Source organism: Scyliorhinus canicula, chromosome 8 (assembly GCF_902713615.1).
Source record: "Scyliorhinus canicula chromosome 8, sScyCan1.1, whole genome shotgun sequence".
Lineage (NCBI taxonomy): Eukaryota > Metazoa > Chordata > Chondrichthyes > Carcharhiniformes > Scyliorhinidae > Scyliorhinus > Scyliorhinus canicula.
The window spans coordinates 17,088,580-17,107,427 of record NC_052153.1 but is presented as its reverse complement, the minus strand read 5'-3'; positions in this window follow the sequence as shown (position 1 = coordinate 17,107,427).

Genomic DNA, 18,848 nt, shown 5'->3' with positions numbered 1-18,848 from the left:
CACAGGCCTTACACTAAACATCAATAGGTCAAAGGTCTTCTATCAACCTGTGCCTCCACTGCCCCCCCAGTTATCAAAATCCATGATGATGCCTTGGATAATAGGAACCACTTTACATACCTTGGGAGCCTACTGTCTACAAAGGCAGACATTGATGACAAGGTTCAATACAACTTTCAGTTTTCCAGTGCAAGCTTCAGTCGCCAGAAGAAGAGAGTTTTTGAAGACCAGGGCCTCAGGTCAGGCACCAAGCTCATGGACTATTGGGGTGTAGTGATACCGGCCCTACTATATGGTTCAGAGAAGTATCATAGAATTTACAGAGCAGAAGGAGGCCATTCGGACAATCGAGTATGCACCGACACTCTGAAAGAGCACCCTATTTAAGCCCACACCTCCACCCTATCCCTGTAACCCAGTAACCCCACCTGACCTTTTTTAGACACTAATTGCCTAATTGACACAAGATAGAACAATAAAATTCCTACAATGCGGAAGGAGGCCATTCAGCCCACCGAATCTGCACCAACTCTCTGAAAGAGCACGCCACCTCGGCTCACTCCCCCACCCCATCCTCATAACTCCATAACTCCAGCTAACCTGCACATCTATGGACACTCAAGACAATTTAGCATGGCCAATCCACCTAACCTGCACATCTTTGGACTGTGGGAGGAAACCGGAGCACCCGGAGGAAGCCCACGCAGACACGGGGAGAACGTGCAGACTCAGCACAGTCAGTGACCCAGCGGTAAATCAAACTGGGGACCCTGGAGCTGTGAAGCAACAGTGCTAACCACTGTTGGTACCATGACATTCAGACCTACATACAGTGGACTGTATACTGCAGGCACCTCAAAACCCTGGAGAAGTACTGCCAGTGCTGCCTCTGCAGGGCAAAAACATTAGCATCAACATCATTGTTCTTGCTCAGGCCCAGATCTCCAGCGGCAGTGACGCTCAATCAGCTCCGCTAGGTGGGCCACATTGTCCAGATGTCTGACATGAGACTCTGAAAACAGGTCCTCTACTCAGAGATTCGTTACAGCAAGTGAGACCCAGGACAGCAGAGAAAATGTTTCAAGGACACGCTCCAAGCTCCCTTGGAAAAGTGCAACACTCCTACCGACACTTGGGAAACCCCATCCCAGGGCCACAAGCATCCGTGAAGAAGCTGAACACCCCGAGTCTCATCACCGAGACCAAGCTGAAGCCAAGAGCTGATGGCAAAAGGAACATGTCAACCCGGGCACCCCGCCCACTCCCCAAACCACCATCTGCCCACCCATGAGAGACAGTAGGTTGCACATTGGACTCCTCAGTCAAACTTATTTTAATTTGGAAGTAAGTCATGTTTCAGCATAAGAAATACTAATTAGACAGGCATGCTTTCCTCTTTAATGATGCCATGTTGGCTTCTTTTGATTATCTTATTCTCAAGCATTCAGTCATTCTACCCCTAATGATAGCACATTGATTTGCAAGTTGCAAAGCCAACTTTATCTCGGTTTGATGCACATTTTATGGGACGCAAAACAAAAGCTACAATACCTTTGCAATCAGTAGTCTGTGCTTTTTTTACTTTGTTTCACACACAAATAGTTCGACATATAATCCATGTGGTGATTATTTTTCTCTCTAATGGCCTTCTTATTTTCCAATTGAAGCCAATGAAAAAGAAAATGAGTCTGGTTGTAAAATGAACTGCCTAGTTTATGCTTGGCACTCAAAGTCAAAATTACATCCACTGTTCACAACATTTCTTTCAAAAAACTCAGTCAATATGCGATTTATCTGACTGAGGTTTCTGTTTTTCAATTTAGCATGTAGCTTTTGCAGAGTCGCACAACTAAAAACAAACAGCTAGGTTTTATAGTTAATGAAGCATGCAGAATTATATGCGAACTTATATGAAGAGTGGCATGGTGGCACGGTTGCACCATGGTTAGCACTGCTGCCTCACAGCACCAGGGACCCCGGTTCAATTCCAACCTCGGGTGACTGTCTGTGAGGAGTTTGCGCGTTCTCCCCGTGTGTGCGTGGGTTTCCTCCGGGTGCTCCGGTTTCCTCCCACAGTCCAAAGATGTGCAGGTTAGGTGAATTGGCCATCGTAAATTGCCCCTTCGTGTCCAATGGTTAGGTGGGGTTACGAGAATGGGATGTGGGAGTGGGCCCAGATAGGGTGCTCTTTCAGAGGGTCAGTGCAGACTTGATGGGCCTCCTTCTGTAGGGATTCTATCAAATGCTAAGGAAACAAAGTTCAAGATTTGGGGCATTCTCATGAAAGGTCATGGGCGCGATTCTCCGCCCCCCACGCCGGGTGGGAGAATAGCAGGAGGGCCTCCCGACATTTCTCACGCCCTCCTGCTATTCTCCTCCCCCCCACGCCCGACCCACACCACGACTCGCCGTTTTTTACGGCGAGCGGCGATTCTCCGAGGCCGATGGGCCGAGCGGCCGGGTCTTCACGCCGTTTCAACACGGCAGCAAACACACCTGCTCGCTGCCATCGTGAAACGGGTGCCAGATGCCCGTTTGGGGCATCTGGGGGCCCGATTGGCACGGCAGTACCACGGCCGTGCCAAGGGGGGCATAGGCCCGCGATCGGTGCCCACTGATCGCGGGCCGTGCGTCCGTAAAGGACGCACTCTTTTCCCTCCGCCGCCCCGCAAGATCAAGCCACCACGTCTTGCGAGCGGCTGAGGGAAAAGACGGCAACTGCGCATGCGCGGGTTGGCGTTGTCCAACCTGCGCATGCGCGGCCTACGTCATCGGCCGCGTCAGCTGCCGTGACGCTTGACGCACGGGGCCGCACTCCTAGCCCCGCCCGGGGGGGGGAGAATCGGCCCCGGAAGTGGGCGTGAAGGCTGCCGTGGATCACGGCCTGTCCCACGGTAGCCTTTACGATTCGCCCATGAGTTTGGTGGCTGAGCAGCACTGAATCAGGCAGCATGGTGACAGATAAGGGGCAGTATTCTCCCCGACTGGGCAGGGTGGGGGGTCCTGGCGTAGTGGAGTGGCGCCAACCACTCCGGCACGGGCCACCCCAAAGATGCGGAATTCTCCGCACCTTTGGGGCTAGGCCCGCGCCGGAGTGGCTCCCACTTCGCCGATGGCGCCAAACCTGCTGCCAATGGTGGTGGGGGTCTCTTCCGCCTCCGCCATGGTGGAGGCCGTGGCGGCGGCGGAAGAAAAAGAGTGCCCCCATGGCACTGGCCCGCCCGCCGATCGGTGGGCCCCGATCGTGGGCCAGGCCACCATCGCGGGCCAGAGAATCGCTGCGGGGGGCAGGCCGATCGGCGGGGCGTGATTCCCACTCCCGCTGATTCCCGGGGGCGGAGAATTCCAGCCACGGCGGGGTCGGGGTTTACGCCGGCCCCGAGCGATTCACCGACCCTGTGATGGGTCGGAGAATTCCGCCCAAGGACACTGTCATGAGTATCATAGAATTTACAGAGCAGAAGGAGGCCATTCGGACCATCAAGTCTGCACCGGCTCTTGGAAAGAGCACACTACCCAAAGGGTAGTCACGGCGGCGCGGCCTTGATGACCGTCATCAAGGTCGCACGTCAAGCGTCACACCTCCACCCTCTCCCCATAACCGAGTAACCCCACCCAACACTAAGGGCAATTTTGGACACTAAGGGCAATTTATCTTGGCAAATCCACCTAACCTGCACATCTTTGGACTGTGGGAGGAAACCGGAGCACCCGGAGGAAACCCACGTGCATACGGGGAGGATGTGCAGACTCCGCACAGAGAGTGACCCAAGACGGAATCGAACCTGGGACCCTGGAGCAATTGTGAAGTAATTGTGCTATCCACAATGCTACCGTGCTGCCCCCACAATGCTACCGTGCTGCCCCACAATGCTACCGTGCTGCACCCACAATGCTACCGTGCTGCCCCCACAATGCTACCGTGCTGCCCCCACAATGCTACCGTGCTGCCCCCACAATGCTACCGTGCTGCCCCCACAATGCTACCGTGCTGCCCCCACAATGCTACCTTGTTGCCCCGTGCTACCGAGATGATCCCACCTCCATCCAATTTAAATCTGTAGCAGGAAAGCCTGTGGACGGCCATCCTACAATGTTGCTCATTGAGGCCCATAAGTGAGCAATTAAGGCCCACTTGAGTCCTCATCCTTCACTGGTATTAACCCAAAGGGGGGGCGGTGGGTGCAGGATGGGGACGGGGGGCAGTGCCCACATTACAAGTAGCGCAATAAGCAAATCCTGATACGTTTGTTTGCAAGTTTGAGGGTTTGTTCCTTCATTCAAAGGCAATATGTGCCAGAGCGAAGCACCTAACATTGGGAAGCAGTTGTGTATTGGGGGGTGGGGGGGGGTAACTGAGTGCCACCCACCTGTCCTTGCTGCTGACCGCTCCCCCTTCCTGTCATCACTTATAGCAAGGACATTAGCAATGATTTTCAATTCCTCTCTGGCCACAGGAGATTTGCCGGAGGACTGGAGGATAGTGAATGTGGAACCATTATTCAAGAAAGGAGGAAGGGATAAACTAAGATGCTACAGGTCAGTCAGTCTGATCTCAGTGGTGGAGAAACTATTGAAAGCAATTCTGAGAGTCAGAATTAATCTGCATTTGGAGAGGCAGGGATTAATCAAGAACAGTCAGCATGGTTTTGTTAAGGGGAGGTCATGTTGAACAACTTGATTGAATTTTTCGAAGAGGTGACCATGTGTGTAGATGAGGGAAATGCATTTGACGTAGTCTACTTATATAAGTGAATGTGAGAGTCAGGTGACTTCAGACTGACTCGGGAGCGAGGAGAGAGGTTGCTTGTTCATACTGCTATTCGCCTGTTGTTTTGTATATATTTGCCTCACAGTTAATGTTAATAAATCATTTATAGCTTTAGCTGCAAATGTTCTTGTAATATAAATCAGGCCATCCGACAAGAACATCACAAACTGGACAGAAAGAAATACAGTACTCTGTTGGGAAAGAGCATGGGAGCGACACTAATTTAGCCACACTTTCAAAGCATTGATTTCAAAGCACAGGCTGGTCATTGATCCCAGCATTCTTTGAGTCTGTGCTGCTGTTGTCAGAGAATCAGAAAGTGCTAAGAATGATCAAGATTAAACTTAATTGTGAACAATAGAAAACAATGTACAATGACAACTGATTAAACTCAACTGTTCAAATTACATTGCTGGTAAATAATGTGAAGCAGGAATAAACAACTCAGTCGCACAGCATTATATGTAGTAAAATAATTACTCAGAATTGCAATCAAGATAAGTGGAATGAATCATTAATACGGCAACCAGCTCCGACAGCTATTACACCGAAATGAATTGAGCCTACTTATAAGCAATCGCTAAACTCTGGTCAAATTGAAGCAAATTCAATTACCCGCGAGAGCATCAATGAGACCTTGTGAATCAAGTGATAAGTTGCACAGTGACAAAAAATGGCAAATGAGTAAATTAGATTGCACTAGACAGTTATTGATATGCTGGCACGCTAAATTACAGTAAACAGAGCAAATCTGAACATGTGCTCGAGGTCAACAAACAATTAAACGAGGCGCCATTTTCACGACCGGCGAAGCGATTTTACTTTCGGCCCACGGAGCTGTGTCAACTTCAGCCGCAAAATGCGTTCTGATGCCACTTGCAAGCTGTGCGCGGTGAGGGGAATGGGCTCCGCTGGCAAGTACCCTGTCATTCCCGATCCCAGGCAGAGGAGGGTTCACAAACACGACGATGGTGGCCCTTTGCAACAGTTGGTCTGAGGTGCGGGTCCGAGGCTTCCTTTTCTGGCAAAGATCGGCGCCCAAATGGCGCAGTTTGCCACAAGGCCTGGGCTTTGGCACAGTATTACGGGCCGGTCCCTAAATACGGTGAGGCCAGCAGTTGGGAGAGGCCGGGTGGGTGGGCAAAGCACAGGTGGGGTCATCTGCCTGCTTCTCCACAAAGCGAAGGAGAGGACTTTTACACTTTTACATTACTTATTAAGAACTAGGAAAAACCTGTTGTGAGAACGCACAGCTGGGGAGGCACATTGGGCGACTGCACCGTACCTGTGTGCCGAGCAACAATGTAACAGCCGACCAGACCATCAGACACATGGAGAGCAGTAAGAAATCCACTTGGCGAACCTCTAATACTTTGCGTTGCAGAGTGATTATTTTTAACTGAGAGCCATAATAATAATAATAATCTTTATTGGTGTCACAAGCAGGCTAACATTAACACTGCAATGAGGTTACTGTAAAAATCCCCGAGTCTCCACATTCCGGCGCTTGTTCGGGTACACTGAGGGAGAATTCAGAATGTCCAATTCACCTAACAGCACGTCTTTCGGGACTTGTGGGAGGAAACTGGAAACTGGGCAGCACGGTAGCATGGTGGTTAGCATAAATGCTTCACAGCTCTAGGGTCCCAGGTTCGATTCCCGGCTGGGTCACTGTCTGTGCGGAGTCTGCACGTCCTCCCCGTGTGTGCGTGGGTTTCCTCCGGGTGCTCCGGTTTCCTCCCACAGTCCAAAGATGTGCGGGTTAGGTGGATTGGCCATGCTAAATTGCCCATAGTGTCCTAAAAAGTAAGGTTAAGGGGGGGGGGGTTGTTGGGTTACAGGTATAGGGTGGATACGTGGGTTTGAGTAGGGGTGATCATTGCTCGGCACAACATCGAGGGCCGAAGGGCCTGTTCTGTGCTGTACTGTTCTATGTTCTATGTACCCGGAGGAAACCCGCGCAGACATGGGGAGAACAAGCAGGATCCACACCGACAGTGACCCAAGCCGGGAATCGAACCCGGGTCTCTGGCAATGTGAAGCAACGGTGCTAACCACTGCGCTACCGTGCCGCCCAGCATGGCAGCCTGCTCCTAGACCACCTTTCAGTGCGTCTGTTGACTCTCTAATCTGCTCAGATAGGTCAAACAATGTGAGAACCGATTTAGTAACATGAACTGTGGGTCAATAATATACAAAGCAACAGATGAATAATAGTATGATCATGCACAAGCAAACTCTCTCCCAGCTCTCCAGTTAGTCTCAGGTCTCCTGCCTCTAACATTCACTTATATAATAATGAGACTCCTGGTGGTCATTCGGTGAATTACAACGCAACCATGATATCAATCGAGGCCCAACCCCCACAAACCAAAGATGTACAGTGTAGGTGCATTGGCCACACTAAAATTGCTCCTTAATTGGAACAAAAAAGAATTGGGTATGCTAAGAACTACATTGTTTGCACCACAGACAATCATTTTATGTACTTTCATTTAAGTGTATGTTTAAGCACTATTGTACGTGTGGTTTGCTTAATAAACATATGTGCACCTGACTTTACAACCTTTTTGTGAACCAAATTAATATTGGAAAGAAACTAACTTGTCACTCCGAGAGATTCATAATGAAAGGCATTGGTGCCAAGCTGTACGTTAAAGGGAAGATGCAGCAGGATTTAAGATAACAACATTAAAGGGGAAATCTCAGACAGAAACACGATGAATTCATTAGGTGGACGCATTATTTGAATCTCTCAATTAAGCATAGCTTAATTATTCATGTCCACCAAATGAGCATTACTCATCTTGGGACATAATTAATGGCTAGAACCAATATTCAACACGTTTAGTAACAAGCTTTGCGAGCAGTGAAACAGTTTTCTATTTTTTTTTCATTGAGTTGTTCAGAGAAATCGATCTATATGAAAGGAGCCAACGCCGTATGAACATAGCTTAGTTTTTCCATCAACTGCCTCAGCAGAGAAATGTTGGCTTCTCACCAAGAGGCTGAATTAGTATCCAGAGTGATTATTGCTTTTGCGATCTTTGCCCAGCAATATGCTTGAATAATAAATGAAAGAAAATCCCACTCCGCAGCCTCTCTGCCTTATGAGCTGTCACTAAGCGAGACTGATAATTAGTATTAATAACTAAGGCCTTTATTTATACTGGTGGGTCATCTTCATTGGCAAGCGTGGCTTCTGCCCAAAACTGTATGCAACCGTTCAAAAAGAAAGACTGGTATTTTTTTTACAACCTCTTTTATAGCCTCAGGGCATCCAAAGAGTGCTTTCCAACTAATGAAGTATTTTTTTGAAGTGTGGTCACTGTCATAACGTAAGAAATGCTACAGCCAATTTGGCACAGCAAGGCCTCACAAACAGCAGCGCAATAATGACCATCTGTTCGAGATGTTGGTCAAGGGATAAAAACGTTCATGAAAATTCCCCAACTCTTCTGCAAAATAATGTAGTGGGATCTTTCACATCTATCTGAGTGAACAGACTGGCACTTGACTGAACATCTAATCCGAAAGATGGCACCCATGACGTGCGACACTTACTCAAAGTGGCGCTGGAGTGACAATCTCAGCTTTATGTTTTGGCTACTGCGGCACTTAAACCTATAACCTTCTGAATCAGAGGTGAAAATGTTACAAACAGAGCAATGGCTGAAGCCAACAAGATGCTTCGGTTTTGATGCAAAATACATTTCATTTCTTGCTGGCTGTTACAGAGTGTTTGAATAAGCCTTTCTCTGTTGTAATTGTTTTACTGGCATCTGTTGAGTGCCCTGAGCATGTGGGGGCTTTGGTGGGCTTATCAGTCTGAAAGAGGGGGACCTGTAAGCAAGATCTGTTTTACAAGTGTCCCTGTTTTCAAAGTTATTTTTGTTGCTTCTGTTCTGCTGAGTAACTGCTAATGTTAAACGTTGGTATTTATTTATGTAAAGAAGTTCCTTCTTTTAAGCAACGCATTTGACTAGGTTCTTTGTGGTCTTAATTTACCATACTGGCAAAAGAGTATTCAAGGGACATCCAACTCGTTGCTGTGTGCTGTTATATTGGGTGGAACTGAAAGCCCTTCCCTGTGGCGATTGTAGGGGTGGGGGTGAAGGGACGTTAGTAGGGCAGGGGTGTCATGGGCGATACCCTGCCACCTTCACACTCCCACCACAGTTAAATCCATGGTGGTAAGGTGCTGGGGTTCCCAACCGCAACACAGATATTAACCCAGTGGGGACCAGAGGCCTTCTCATCTTCCTCATGCCGAGAGCACAACAAACAGGCCTGCACAGGGTTGCTTTAGGGCTCCCAGTGGCTGGGGTGATGGTGGAGAGGGGTGTGAGGGCCCTTTTTCAAAGGCTCCCAGTAGCTAATCAGCGGACTCAGCAGTGGGGACGGCAGCCTCACTGAGCACCACCCCCTGTTGCCCTTGTTACCTAATCCCACCCCCTCCCCATCCCACAACCCACCAGCCCACAACCCCCTCCCACAATCGCTGAACGGTGGTCTACGATTCAGCGATAATCCTCAGCCTCGGTTGGGGGTTACACTGGCGGGAGACACTACCTCTGATTGGCCGGCAGCTGTTTGCTGGCCGGATTTGCGGATTGTAGATTCTGGTGAAGGACCACCACTGTCCAGTTAGCTGCCTGAGTGGTGTGCAATTCTGCAAGGCCTTCCCTAAAAGCGACAACACAGGGCTCCCTGTGGATAACCTAACGCCAGTCCTGAGTCAGCCTGTTTACTGTAGGACTGTCTGACAGGAACTGTGGCGAGGAAGCAGGAAAGCAACATGGCTCACTTCATCTTTTTCATCAGTAGTAGCTCATTGCCAGTCACTGGATATGTTGGCTTTGTGTGAGAGTGTACAATGGGTGGTCAGGAATCAGCAGTCAATTACACATCATTTTGGCTTTTTGTGTTCATTTGAAATCACAGAAAATGGAAATTTGCAAGAGATTTTCTATCCACTACTTTACATTATTGCCCAAAGTCAAAATTATCCCTGCTGCCTTACACAGGATCCTCACTTTGATCAGGATATCACTGCTGGATTTGCTGGCCAGAAGCAGGTACTGAAAATCGAAGCACTGACATGCTCTATGACAATGAAATTATAAAATTATTGTACATGTGTGTGTGTCTGTGCATTTGTGTGTGTTTTATGTGTGTTCTGTGTGCATATCTATGTGTGTGTGGCTGGCATGTATGTGTTTGTGTATGTGTGTGCCTGTGTGTGAATGTATATATATATATATATATGTGTGCTTGTGTATATGTTTGCGCATGTGCACATGTGTGCAAATGTCTGTGCAGCTGTATATGCATGTGTGTGTCTGAGTGTATCTATGCATGTGTGTGTTTGTATGTATGTGTGTCTGTGCATGTATGTGTATGTGTGTGTGTCTGTGTGTATTTATGTGTGCGTGTGTCTCTATGTGGGTGTATATGTGTGCATGTGGATCTGTGCATGTACATGTATATATGCATCTGTGTGCACATGTGTGTGTATGTGTGTGTCTGTGTATGTGTCTGCGTGTGTGTGTGTCCATGTGTATCTGTGTGTCTGTGTCTGGACATGTGTTGGCATATCTGTGCCTGTTCATGTGTGTGTGTGTTATATATGTCTGTGCATGTGTCTGTGTGTGCATGTGTATGTGCATGTGTCTGCATGTGTGTGTGCATATGTGTGTCTGTGCATGTGTATGTGTCTGTCTGTGCATGTGTGGGTATGTGTCTATCTAGGGCAGCATGGTATCACAGTGGTTAGCACAGTTGCTTCACAGCTACCGGGTCCCAGGTTCGATTCCCGGCTTGTGTCACTGTGCGGAGTCTGCACGTTCTTCCCGTGTTTGCGTGGGTTTCCTCCGGGTGTTCCAGTTTCCTCCCACAGTCCAAAGATGTGCAGGTTAGCTGGGTCAGCCATGCTAAATTGTACTTAATGTCCAAAAGGTGGGGTGGGGTTACTGGGTTACGGGGATAGTGGCGGCGTGGGGCGCTCTTTCCAAGGGCGGGTGCAGACCCAATGGGCAGAATGGCCTCCTTCTGCACTGTACATTCTATGATTCTATGAGTTAGTGTGTGACCATGCATATGTGCCTGTGCATATGTGTGTGCACGTATGTGTGTATATGCATGTGTCTGTGCATGTGTGTGCACATGTCTTTGTCTGTCTGTGCACTGGGTGTGCGTGTTTGTGCTTGTGCATATGTATATGTGTGTGTCTACATATGCATGTGTGTGTGTGTCTGTGCGTGTGTGTGCCTGTGGGTGTGTGTCTGTATGTGTCTGTGGGTGTGTATGCGTGCATCTGTGCATGTGTGTGTATGAATGTGTGCATCTATGTGTGTGTGTGCATGTGTGCCTGTACATGTGTGTATGCATGTGTGTATGTGTATGTATGTGTCTGTGCATGTGTGTGCATATGTCTGCATGTGTGTCTGTGCACTGTATGTCTGTTTGTCCTTGTGCATATGTATCTGTGTGTTTCTATGTGTGTGTGTCCATGCATGTATCTGTGCGTGTGCTTCTGAGTGTGTGTGCATCTGTGTGTGTGTCTATGTGTGTGTATCTATGTGTGTGTATCTGTGTGTGTGTGTCTATGTGTGTGTTTCTGTGTGTGTGTCTATGTGTGTGTCTGTGTGTGTGTGTGTGTGTCTAAGTGTGTGTATCTGTCTGTGAATGTGTCTCTGTGTATGCATCAGTGTGTGTGACTGTGTGTGTCTGTGTGTGTGTGTGTCTATGTATGTGTACTGTGTGTGTCTATGTGTGTGTATCTGTGTGTGTCTATTTGTATGTATCTGTGTGTGTGTGTGTGTCTAAGTGTGTGTATCTGTGTGTGAATGTGTCTATGTGTGTGTCTATGTGTGTGTATCTGTGTGTGTCCATGCGTGTGTTTCTGTGTGTCTATGTGTGTGTTTCTGTGTGTCTATGTGTGTGTTTCTGTGTGTGTGTGTGTGTGTCTATGTATGTGTATCTGTGTGTGTGTGTGTCTGTGTGTCTATGTGTGTGTATCTGTGTGTGTGTATATATGTGTGTTTATCTGTGTGTGTGTATATATGTGTGTATCTGTGTGTGTGTCTATGTATGTGTTTCTGTGTGTCGATGTGTGTATCTGTGTGTGTGTGTATATGTGTGTGTATGTGTGTGTGTATATGCGTGTGTATCTGTGTGTCTATGTGTGTGTTTCTGTGTGTGTGTATATGTGTGTTTCTGTGTGGGTGTATATGTGTGTTTATCTGTGTGTGTGTGTGCATATGTGTGTTTATCTGTGTCTGTGTGTCTATTTATGTTTTTCTCTGTGTATGTCTATGTGTGTGTTTCTGTGTGTTTATCTGTGTGTGTGTGTATCTGTGTGTGTGTGCGTGTGTGTGTATCTCTGTGTCTATGTGTGTATCTGTGTGTGTGTCTAAGTGTGTGTATCTGTGTGTGTATGTGTCTATGTGTGTGCATCTGTGTGTGTGTGACTATGTGTGTGTTTCTGTGTGTGTGTGTATGTGTGTTTATCTGTGTGTGTGTATGTGTGTCTATGTGTGTGTTTCTGTGTGTGTGTGTCTATTTGTGTGTTTATGTGTGTGTGTTTATGTGTGTGCTTCTCTGTGTATGTGTATATGTGTGTTTATCTGTGTGTGTGTATCTGTGTGTGTGTGTCTAAGTGTGTGTATCTGTGTGTATGTGTCTATGTGTGTGCATCTGTGTGTGTGTATCTGTGTGTGTGTATATCTGTGTGTCTATGTGTATGTATCTGTGTGTGTGTGTATCTGTGTGTGTGTGTATGTGTGTATATGTGTGTTTATCTGTGTGTGTGTATATATATGTGTGTTTATCTGTGTGTGCGTGTGTGTATGTGTGTCTATGTGTATGTATCTGTGTGTGTGTGTATCTGTGTGTGTATCTGTGTGTCTATGTGTATGTATCTGTCTGTGTGTATCTGTGTGTGTGTGTGTGTATCTGTGTGTATATGTGTTTATCTGTGTTAGTGTGTGTGTGTGTGTGTATATGTGTGTTTATCTGTGTGTGTGTGTGTGTATGAATGAGGTGGTAACTGCATCCTTGCACTGGAAGTAGCGCCGCACAGTGTGAATTGACAGAGATTGAATTCAAGTGTTTGGTAACATCGACTTGAATTACCACGGGGACACAGGCAGCTCCAGCTTAGCCAAAATGGCTCCCGAGTCCTCATTCTTGAAGTCCCATCACCAAATGCAGCCCCAACAATTTTCGACAGTGAAGGATTGGGGGCTGATTATAATTCGTACATTTATGGGTTTTGGAAGCAGCTGCACATATAAAAGTGCAGCTGCCATCAAACATTTCCAATTATCACTTGTAGGGCGTGCAAAACATTTGGCTGGATTCTCCTAAAATGGGGCCATATCCCCACGCTGGCGTTTCACCCCCCAGTTTCCTGCAAAAAATAAAGAGCTATTCACTCACCTTGAAGGGACTGGCAGGGACACAGAGTAATTCACGCAGCTCTGGCTGCGGATACGGGTCCCCGCACTTCCGGTTCCGAGTCTGTACCTGCGCACAGTGGCGGTCCCCCACGGACCAAGACGCAAGGCCCCCCCCCCCAAATCGGGCGCATGCCGCTGCATCGGACCAGCCCGATTACTGCCCCGCCCGCCCATAAGGCGCATTCCCAGTGCTGGATCCCCCCCATCCCCCACCAGTGGACTGAGTCTGCAGCCGCCGCCCAAGTTTCACGACCAGCCATACGTGGTTAAACCACACCATCGGTAAATCGGCCGGTCAGGATCGGAGTATCACTGGGAGGGCCTCTGGCAATGGCCCCCCCCAGCCACGCAGCGTGATTCGTGGGCGAGCGAGTCAGCGAGACCCGGAGAATCCAAAGACAGCTTTAAATAATTTTCTGAAAAGTGTAAAGCAGACAAATAATGGGCTGGATTATTTTTAAATGGTATTAAGCAGTTGAAGGAAATATTTGTTTCATGAAGGATTAAGTAATTGATGGGATTTAAATGGAATAAATTTTTTAATCAATACTATTGTTTTTTTTAAACAGTGAAGTCATCAATCGACACATCAAATGTATCTTATTTAATCTCATCATGAGTCCGGAGGTCTGACCTTTGAGGAAACTGCCTGAGTTGATATGGAGGGCACAGGGCAAAGAATAGTGAGCCATGGGTTGGCGTGAGTTGACACTCAGTTGCAAATGGCCATGGGTGATGGTAGAGGGACCTAAGTTGACATGGAGGGCATGAGTAGCCATGGGAAAATATGTGGGAGATTGCCTATGTGTCCGGGTTGAGAACGAGAGAGTTGCCTTTGAAAAATGTATTATTTTTCTCACAAGTCCCAGAGCAGCGAGGCCAAGCTGTTCACACAGCTTCCCTCTGCATTCAACAGCCCCTGTTTTTACCTCTGCACTCTTCCTGGGGGCAGTAAATCCAACTCTTATTAACAACCCCCCCCGCTCCCCCCTCCCCACCCCTCTTGAAACCAGAATCAGACCACACAAGGCTGTTTTTAGGGAGTCATGATTGCAGAATTTGCAGACTCTGCGTGACTGACATGAAGCAAAATTCCAGGCCATAGCATCCGATGAGATAAAGTGAACAATTTTTTTCTAAAAAGTCCATTGTTGCAGAAAAAAGAAGTAAATGTTCCCAAGTGAATGTTGCGCATCCCTGACTTTAATCACGCCATCACTCGCGACCTTTGCTTCAATTACTTTAAGGGATATGGGCATCGTTGGCAAGGCCAGCATTATATTGCCCATCCCAGTTGACCATGAGAAGGTGGTGGTGAGCTGCAGTCAAACCCGCTGCAGTTGTTGTGGTGTAGGTAGACCCACGCTGCTGTTAGGGAGTTCCAGCCACCGTGAAAGAATGGGGATAGCCTGCCAGGGCAGAATGATGTGTGGCTTCGAGGGTAACTTACCCCCAGCTTCAAAACGTCCTAAACTTTGGAATCTCCTCCCTAAGCCTCTGCTACTGTCTTCTCCTTTCAAATCCTCTGTAAAACGAATAATTTTGACAAAGCCTGTGTAATCTGCCCTGAATGTGACTGACTGTCAAACATTAGGGGAAGAATTCCACCGCGGCATGTTTTACGGTGGTGGAGGCCGCCTGCCATTGGTCGGAAGTGGGATCTTCCTGCTATCAATGGGGTTTTCCATTGTTCGTACACTCTGTGGCTGGGGAACCCTTGGTGGGGGGGGGGGGGGGGGGGTGGTCACCGTCAGTGGGACTGGATGGTCCCACCAGCGGCAATGGCTGTAAAATCTCGGCCTAATTGTTAACGCTCCGGTGACGTGCCTTGGGACGTTTAAGGTGCCGAATAATCGCAAGTTGCCGTTTTAAGGATGATTTGAAAGACAAGTTGTAAAGTCGAGATACTTTATGGTGGTAGTCCTGGAAACCAGGCTGAAGCGACTGGGCGCTCCAACCTCAATGGTAGAGTTGGGGCTGCACAGATAGGCTGAATCGGGGTCTTGGAGGAGGTTCAAGGGGTAAGGACATGGAAAATCCTTGGAGGGATTTGCTAATGTTCAAGGGAAATTTAACTTCAGTGATGTGGATGAGGGAGTATGGGGTTGATGAATAAGAAAGAAGGAATGTAGGTTTCTGGAGAAGCTGGTATTTATAGAACATGGAAGTTGAGAGGCCAGCAAGGAAACACTGGAGAAATCAAGTCTAGAGACAGTAAAAGCAAGGTTAAAGGTTTCAGCAGGACACATGGGCAGAAATGAAGATATGAAACATGAGCTTTGCAGACCAATTCTAGGTTCACTGGGACATCAAGATTGTGTTGAGACATAGCTATGAACCAAGGTAGCAAAGCCTTGTGGTGCAGTGAATGACATTTAGACCTCTGGGCCAGACGCTCTAGCTTCAAGTCTCCACCAGGACTAACTGGGCGGCATGATAGCACAGTGGTTAGCATTCTTGCTTCACAGCTCCAAGGTCCCAGGTTCGATTCCCGGCTTGGGTCACTCTGTGCAGAATCTGCACGTTCTTCCTATGCCTGCGTGGGTTTCCTCCGGGTGCTCCGATTTCCTCCCGCAGCCCAAAGATGAGCAGGTTAGGTGGATTGGCCATGCTAATTTGTCTCTTAGCGTCCAGAAGGTTAGGTGGGAGTTGCTGGGTGACGGGGAAAGGGTGGAGGTTTGGGCTTAGGTGGGGGGCTCTTTCCAAGGGCCGGTGCAGACTTGGTGGTCCGAATGGCCTCCTTCTGCACTGTAAATTCTATGATTCTATGGTCATTGAAGGTGATTCCCTAACGTGGCCAAGCGGATCAATAATCAATCCGTAAATATTTCCAACATTCGGATGGCAGGCAGTAAGAGTGAGGGACGTTCCTGCCCAGCACCTGCAGAATTCAAAGGCAGGCCACTGTAGTCCTTTAGCAAGAAAAAACTTTTTAAAAAATAAATTTAGAATACCCAATTATAATTTTTTTCCAATTAAGAGGCAATTTAGTGTGGTCAATCCACCTTACCTGCACATCTTTCGGTTGTGCGTGTGAAACCCACGCAGGCACGGGGAGAATGTGCAAACTCCACACGGATGGTGACGCAGGGCCGGGATTCGAACCCAGGTCCTCAGCACCGCAGTCCCAGTGCCACTGACAAGCATAACCAAGGAGCAATTGCTGATGTTTATGGTTACCAATGCCCTTTTAAGGGATGGTATCAGAGGTGAGGGAGAGAGCTAAAAATGAATGACTATAAGACAGAGAGAGTCAGTGGTGATTGAGTGTAGAAATTTGGAAGGCTGCACGTTCATTGGATTAGAAGTGCTAAGCAGGTCGATCTGTAATGTAACAAGACCACAACCAACCTAAAGCAAGTGTTATAATCTTATTAACTGAAGGTGAGGCTGAGTGGAGTGAGCATTAGGGGGAGGCACCAGCGTAGTAGCATTATTGTAAGATTAAGAATCCAGAGACCCAGGGTAAATATATGATGACCCGGGTTTGAATCCCATCAGGGCAGATGGTGAAATTTGAATTTAATAAAAATTTGGAATTAAAAGTCTCATGGTGACTGTGAAACCATTGTCGATTGTTGTTAAAAGCCCCATCTGGTTCACGAATGTCCTTTAGGATGGAAACCTGCCTTCATTACTTGGTGTGGCCTACGTGTGACTCCAGGCCCACAGCAATGTGGTTGATTCTTAAATGCCTCAGGGATAGGCAATAAATGCTGGCCCAGCCAGCGACGCCCACATCCCATGAACGAATAAAAAAATGCAGACCACTACTGGACACTAGCCCCCACACCCTTGAAATTTGTTGCCCACCCACCCACATCCCAACCCGTCCCCACTTGATTGCGACAACTTAGCTCACGATCCCAGTCTCTAATCCTCACTAATCATCATGCTCCTCCTTCCCTCCCTCCTGATCATTTCCAAGCCTTCTCCCAGTCGTCCTGCTTCTCTCTGTGACCCTTAAGTGTGAAAACATTAGCTTTCTCCTCCAGTAGTCTGCAGAGGTTTCTTTAGCTCGCTCAATGACATTGAGTGGACAATACCCGAGGAGCCTTGGGCCTATTCATTCAGGCATAGCGATGGTTTCATTTTTGGTCATTGACTGAAATAAGGTCACTTACGTGGCAGGATAACAAATGGTAGTTGGGCTGTATGGAACTATTTGCAAGGTCATTCAGTTATTTTCACATCAGGCCCATTTGTCAAGAGATTTTTTTTTGTTTCACAGAGATAAGCCTGAGGACAGAGAGCAAAAGAAAATTGTTTCTGGGTTCCTGTGTAATTGCAGTTTGTGTCCAATGGAACAATCGTAATTCAGTGAAAATCTTTTACTCTGCCATGTTGGAAAACAATCATCGATTCACATCAAGACTGGATTGCTAAAGTGACACTGTATTGATTAATCCAGAATAAAGAGCATTATAACTAGCACTTTGCATAAAATTAGGAAACACTTTACTTCTGTTTAGTTTGCATTTTATAGAACGACATAACACTCAAAACCATTAAAATCAGTTGATGGGCAAAATTGCCGGCGAACACTCCATTGAAAGGGAGTGACAAAGACTCAGAAAGTCAATCAGGTCCGTCATGTGATGGGAGCGCACACTCTCAACACCATTACCGAAGACCAAATCACTATTTGTTTTATTAAGCAGTCATCCAGCAGATCCATTTGTGTGTAAAAGAAGCACTTTAGCCTTGGAAATGGGCCGCTGAGCTGTTGTGCAATACCGTTAAAGGCTTGAGTCAATAAAGTCATATTCCGGCATCACGTGTGACGATTGGTAATAAGCAGTGTCAGACCTGCCAGTCTTTGATCAAACTATTAATGTCACAGGTTTAAAAGATTTTACGCCACTCTCCTGCACCCCCCCCCCACCCCCCCCCCCCCACCCCCCCCCCCCCCCCCCCCCCCCCGTGCTACTGGCCTGCTTGGTCTGCTTCGAAAGCCAGCAATTTAGCCTTGTGAGCTATGGGAGGAGTTGGAAGATTTTGGCCACAATCTCTGTTCAGTGATTGCTGACAGGTTAAAGCCTAAAGTGGATTAAGAGTGGGACTCCCTGGAATGATTCGGCCAGTGCAGTTTACGAAGTGGGTTGCACCGGTTGTGCCAGTGATGAAGCCTGATGGCTCTGTCCATCTCTGTGGGGATTATAAGATGACAATAAATTGGGAGTTCCGTTTGGACTGTAACCCGGTGCCCAGGATTGAAGACCTGGACACTCAGCTCAGTGGACGGCATACTTCACCAACCTCGACATGAGCCGTGCTTATTTTCAGTTAGTTTTGGACCGGGCCTTGTAGAAGTTCGCGACCGTCAATACACGTCTTTATGAGTACGCCAGATTGCCTCTCGGAGTCTCCACTGCATGTGCCATTTTTCAACGGGTGATGGAGAACATTCTCCGGGGATTGTCAGAGGTCGGAATTTACCCCGATGACGTATTGATCACCGGTTCGTCCGACCGGGACCATACGAAGAACCTGGAGGACGTGCTACGTTGGTTCGAGGTCACGTAGACAAGATCTGTTAGAGAGGGAGTTCCAGGAATTTGACTCAGTGGCAGTGAAGGAAAAGTAATAAAGTTCCAAGTCAGGATGGTGTACGG